At 39.1% G+C, this 6,540-nt stretch overlaps 1 long non-coding RNA gene and 1 pseudogene across 1 annotated transcript; both read right to left on the bottom strand.

Annotated features, from left to right (window-relative positions):
* Positions 1-236: 236 nt before the first annotated feature.
* On the bottom strand, positions 237-4,122 carry LOC127423222 (39S ribosomal protein L38, mitochondrial-like; annotated as a pseudogene).
* A 543-nt stretch (positions 4,123-4,665) lies between these two features.
* Positions 4,666-6,520, bottom strand: LOC127423615 (uncharacterized). Its single transcript, XR_007894355.1, has 4 exons — positions 6,409-6,520; positions 6,215-6,289; positions 5,217-5,402; positions 4,666-5,069 (listed from the first exon to the last, which is right to left on the bottom strand). It is a non-coding gene; the product is annotated as an uncharacterized LOC127423615 (long non-coding RNA).
* Between the last annotated feature and the right edge of the window lie 20 nt (positions 6,521-6,540).

The following is a 6,540-nucleotide window of genomic DNA, read 5'->3' as shown; positions in this document are numbered from 1 at the left end:
CTGAAACTGACATTTCTATGTCAAAAATAGTTTCAAAAGTATGGAGCTGGAACAATGACTAAAGTATTTGAATCTGCATTTTGTTCATTTGAATTCTGGACACTTGACATTTAAAAAAGTTTTTTGATGCGTATGATATACACATACACATACACAGTTGTGCTCAAAAGTTTGCATACCCTTGGAGAATTGGTAATATATGTACCATTTTTAAAGAAATCATGAGTGAGCAGGCAAAACACATTTCTTTTATTTCTTATGGGATTCATATTCAACTGTAGATTATAACAGAATGGCACAATCATAAAACAAAACATGGCAACAAAGAAAAAAAGTCTGTTCAAAAGTCTGCATACCCTTAGTTCTTAATACTGTGTATTGCCCCCTTTAGCATCAATGACAGCGTGCAGTCTTTTGTAATAGTTGTCTATGAGGCCCCAAATTCTTGCAGGTGGTATAGCTGCCCATTCGTCTTGGCAAAATGCCTCCAGGTCATGCAAAGTCTTTGGTCGTCTTGCATGAACCGCACGTTTGAGATCTCCCCAGAGTGACTCGATGATATTAAGGTCAGGAGACTGTGATGGCCACTACAGAACCTTCACCTTTTTCTGCTGTAAACACTGGAGGGTCAACTTGGCCTTGTGCTTAGGGTCATTTTCGTGCTGTAAAGTCCAAGAACGTCCCATGCAGGGATGGATTACTGACCGGGCCAATGGAGCCAGTGCCCAGGGGACCTTGACTGCCCTGAAAACAAAATTTTCACAAGATTCCCCATGCCTTTAGAGCTCACACACCCCCAAAACATCAGTGAGACACCACCATGCTTCATCTATCTATCTATACACCTTATAAATACTATATATAAATACTATTATAGGTTATAAATATAGGGTATAATAGGAGATGACAGTGGCAATAACTTCACCTTGGACACAAGCGTAAGTAAGCGTGCAGTGTAAACAAAGATGCAAATTAATTCCTTGCAATCAGCTATCTCCTCAAAAAAACTGTTTGCGAGCAGCAGCAAGCCCCCATCCCCTGGACATCTGATGAGTTACTCCCTGAAGCGCACATATACGCAGTTGTCGTTCACTCTGCTGTGCATAATGGCACCAAAATAACAAAAAAACTAAAAGTATGAGTCGCGTTGTGTTCTCCTTGCGTGTTTGTGATGACGTAAGATGAATGCAAATGGACCGGGATTCGATAGAATCAAGTGAGTGTGAAACCAGACCAAAGCTGCGGGGGGCACCGGGAACAATCGCATTCGGAATCGGACCGCAGCAAACGTGCCCAGTGTGAAAGCCCCCTTAAATATCACATCTAGAATAGAAAACAAATTTAAATACTTAATTTCATGCTCTAGGAATGTTAGCATTTGACTCATACAGGATAAACAGATATACTCACACAAGCCAGTGAAGATACTCCTGCTCACCATCCAAGAGATGTTCATCTGAAAAGATCACACGTAGCTTAATTACTGTCGCCCTCTTGAGGAGGAACATCATAATGCATTTAACTCCAATTAAAAACATATTCCAGGTTTGATACAAGTAAAGATAGTTTACAGCATTTATGATGTAATGTTGATGACCACAAAAAATTATTTCTTCTTGTCCCTCGTTTATTAAAAAAAATAATCATGGTTACAGTGAGGCACTTACAATGGAAGTTAATGGGGCCAGTCTGTAAACAATTAAATACTCACCGTTTCAAAAGTATAGTCACAAGACGTTATCACAATGCATGTTAACATGATTTTAGTGTGATAAAATTAGGGATTTACAGGCGTTACACTGTTTACCAGATTACAGGGTTTACTGGCAATATGTTATCATTATAACAAAGTTGCAACATTAGATAAAACTTTATGGTTAGTAGGTGATTTTATCACACTAAAATCATGTTATCACATATCATGTTTATGTCTTGTGGCTATACTTCTGAAACAGTGTGTATTTTAATACTTATGAACTGACCCCATTCACTTCCATTGTAAATGGAACTCTGCTGCCTTGTGCTTCACAGAAACCTGGCTGAGTGAAGCCATTCCGGACAGCGCGTTACATCTGCCAGGCTTTCAGCTGTTCATCGCAGAGTTAACGGGGAAAACGAGAGGTGGAGGAACATACTTTTACATCAGTGAAAGTTGGTGTACAGATGTAACAACGTTAAAGAGGATGTGCTGTCCTAATTTGGAAGTGCTCTTTATTAACTGTAAGCCTTTCTACTCACCGCGGGAGTTTTCCTCGTTTATTTTGGTGAGTGTGTATATCGCGCCAAAGGCGTGTTTGAACACAGCACTGCAACAGCTGGCTGATCAAATCACAGACATGGTACAACAATACCCGGACTCAGTTATTATTATTCTTGGGGATTTTAACAAAGCAAACCTCACACCTGAACTGCCCAAATACAAACAGCACATTACATGCCCCACCAGAGACAAGAACATACTGGATCATTGCTACACAACAATAAAGGATGCATATCGCTCTGTCCCTAGAGCAGCTTTGGGTCTCTCTGATCACTGTCTGGTTCATCTTCTTCCAACCTACAGGCAGAAATTACAATCAACCAAGCCAGTAGTAAGGACTGTAAAGAGATGGACCAATGAAGCAGAGGGGGAACTACAAGCCTGCTTCGATTGCACGGATTGGAGTGTTTTTACCATCTCACATGACCTGAAGTGGGACACCCACATTGACTCCAATGTGAAAAAGGCCCAGCAGAGGTTGTACTTCCTTCACCAGCTGAGGAAGTTCAACCTGCCACAGGCGCTGCTGATACAGTTTTACTCAGCGGTCACTGAGTCTGTCCTCTGCACTTCAATAACTGTCTGGTTTGGTTCAGCTATGAAATCAGACATCAGAAGACTACAAAGGACAGTTTGGACTGCTGAGAGGATTATTGGTTGCCCCCTGCCCCCCCCTTCAAGAACTATACACTTCCAGAGTGAGGAAAAGGGCTGGAAAAATCACTCTGGACCCCACTCACCCTGCACTTTACCTTTTTGAACTGTTGCCTCAGAGCTCTGAGCACCAGAACTGTCAGGCACAGGAACAGTTTTTTCCCTCAGGCTATCATCTCATTAACAGTTAAAACTGCCCCATTGAGCAATAACTATGTGCAATACACAGTTTAGTCTTTCTTATATTTATCCAACACATCCAACCTCTTCTGCCATTTCATTCCTCTGAAGGAAAAAAAAAAAAAAAAAAACATTTTCACTATACATAACAGATTGTATTAGATTTGCACTACCCATGTGTATGTATGTGTGTGTCTGTACATATGTGTATAATTATTTTTTCTTTTTTATTATTATCTATGTCTTGCTGCTGTTTTTGTATTGTTGTACACTGGAAGCTCCTGTCACCAAGACAAATTCCTTGTATGTGTATGCATACTTGGCAATAAAGCTCATTCTGATTCTGAAATGCCTCACTGTAAAAGCATGTTTTATGCCACAAAAGCTTGTATTGAACCCAGAAGATTCCTTTACATCACAGTGACATATCTGAAAACCAAATGACCAAAAACGATTTTAAATAAATAAATTTAAAAAAAAGAAGAGAAAACACCATTTACAGTGTTATAAACGCTTATCTTAGAAACCAACACTTGAATGCTTTAACTAAATAATACTAGCTCTATGTTTGAGCACAGCCTTTTAAGAAACAATAGAACAGAATAGAATAAAGAATAGAATTCAAGGAAGTCTGTACCTGGGCTGGTTAGCAAAAGTGTCCACAGAGAATTGTCCTCTGCATCAAAACTTATCTGAGGTGCTTGTGCCACCTAAAGATTTTACACAAATACAGTGGAAATCAAAGTCTGTTTACTTTTTTCAAAATAGAGTAAGTTTGAATACCGCTCAGCTCGCCTCACCTGACTTGCCGTTAAGTGATTCCCATAATGCACCGCTGAACTACTGTCGTCTCCGTATGTCACTCACAGCATGACCCGCGGCACAAAATACACCATGGGAAAGAGGGCCTTATAGATTCCATAGGGTTCTACCAGTCTATGGATGTGGTGTGGCCCGTTTGTCTTCTCCCATTCGACCTTTACTCTGTCCAGGGGTATGCGAACTGGATACCAAATGAAATGATGACTTAAAGAAAAATGTTAATTCTCTTATCATTTCCTCACCCTCATGCCATCCCAGATATTTATGACTTTCTTCTGCTGAACACAAACGAAGATTTTCAGAAGAATATTTCAGCTCTGTAGGTCCATACTATACAAGTGAATTGTGGCCAGAACTTTGAAGGTCCAAAAAGCACATAAAGGCAGCATAAAAGTACTTCATACCACTCCAGTGGTTTAATCCATGTCTTCAGAAGTGATATGATAGACGTGGGTGAGATATAGATAAATATTTAAAACCTTTATTTACTATAAATATCCACTTTTCCATTCACTTTCTTCTTTAGTGTTTGGAGATTCACGTTCTTTGTGCATAACGCTACCTATTGGGTAGGGAGAATTTATGGTAAAAAAGGACTTAAATATGAATCTGTTTCTCACCCACACCTATCATATTGCCTCTGATGCTTTGGATTTAACCACATATGGATTACTTTTATGCTGCCTTTATGTGCTTTCTAGACCTTCAAAGTTCTGGCAACCATTCACTTGCATTGTATAGACCAACAGAGCTGAGATGTTCTTCTAAAAATCTTTGTTTGTGTTGTGCAGAAAGAAAAAAAAAAGAAAAATGTCACACATCTGTGATGGCATGAGGATGAGTAAATGATAATTGACTACTTTAATGATACTTTTGCAAGTTTGAAAGCTCCAGTCACCATTCATTATAATTAAAATGAAAAAGATCAAACAACTATATTATTCAAAACATCTCCTTACGTAAGAAGGCAAGTCATGCGGATTTGAAACAATATGAGGGTAAGTAAATTATGACGTTTTGGCGAACTATTCCTTTAAATTCAGCTGCGCATCACTCAGTTCCACAGTCAAGCTCGGGGTTCTTCTTGTTCTCCATCACTTTCCTCCTCTCCTTCACCTTTGTCTTTCTGGAGGTCTGCTGGTACTGGTAACAGCTGCACACAAAAAAACATCAAAACCTCAACAAGCTAAATAAAGAGGAGCCATATTATCCAACGCAATATCATTGTGCTGTCCCAACGGATTACGTTTGTTGTGCTTTTTGTGATGGTTCATGGGTCATTGGCTCAGTGATGATTTACCTCCATGTTTCTCCTCTTCTCTGTATTTCCTGTAGGTCTTCCACCACACTTCTTTCCTGTCAGCCTCCTCAGCTGCTCTTACATAGCGAGTCTAACTGCGATATTTTTCTAGAGAGTCCAGCGGCGTCAAATCAATGTCTTCATTTGGCATCGGACCCAGAGGAGGGGACCAGTGACCCAGAGCAGCTGCAGTCAGGGGGGTAGTTTGATAATAATAACATACTTCATTCAGAGCACTTTTCATTAAAGGTAAACCGATATATCGGTTATTCCTCATCAATAAATCTCATCTGGTGAAATTTTATATTGAATATATAGGCTATAAAAAGCTTAATAATTGTAATTATTCAATTTAGTAATAATAAAACACTTCATTTAGAGCACTTTTCATTAAAGGCAGACTGATATATCGGTTTTACCGATTAATTTGTGCCAATAGCTGTTTTTTGAACTATCGGTTATCGACAAAAATCTATGCCAATAGTTTCTTATTCGTCATCAATAAACCTCATCTGGTGAAATTATATACAGTATATATACATGTGTGTGTGTGTGTGTGTATATATATATATATATATATATATATATATATGTGTGTGTGTGTGCTATAAAAATCTTACTTTTTTTAAATACTCACACATAGAGAATTATAACAGAGCCAAGTCTACAGTGTATTTTTATTTTTATTTTATTTTATTATTTTTGTGGTTGTTGCTAAAAGTCCCACATTATGCACCAAATCTTAATTTTTCTGGTTATTGGAATTTTGATTGCACAAATTGCTTTTGGGATTTTATTCATTTTTAACTCTTGTAGCCTCAATGTATGTGCCCGTTATAGTAAATAAGGACAAATAAATCTTTGATCATTCTATAAATCGCTATAAGTAATAGCTTTAAGTACTTACATGCAATGCAGTAGAGACAAATAATACTGACAAACAGGCAGTAAGAACATACAGACAGATACAGGAAAACAGAAAACAGAAAGAGACTTACAGATGGTTAGGACAGACAGGAGGGAGGGATTGATGGATGGATGGATGGATGGAAAGAAAGAAGGCAAATGCAAACCTGAAATGCACAACATAGAGGAAGGTCATTCAAACACGTGCGCGCACAGCAGCATCTCTACAGATCACGGTACATTTACACCAGCCCAGACCGATAAAAATCATCCCCGCGTCCCTCACCTGATGACCGCAGCGCTTTCGCATGATTCTTCAGCCCGAGATCCACCGGTGATTGCAGCAAAACACACGCCCCGCCGCGCAGCGCCATGCTGAACACACAGACGCGCTGACGTCAACACACATAGAACGTGT

The sequence above is a fragment of the Myxocyprinus asiaticus genome, chromosome 32 (genome assembly GCF_019703515.2).
Source record: "Myxocyprinus asiaticus isolate MX2 ecotype Aquarium Trade chromosome 32, UBuf_Myxa_2, whole genome shotgun sequence".
NCBI classification, from domain to species: Eukaryota; Metazoa; Chordata; class Actinopteri; order Cypriniformes; family Catostomidae; genus Myxocyprinus; species Myxocyprinus asiaticus.
This window is presented reverse-complemented; position numbering and strand designations above follow the sequence as displayed.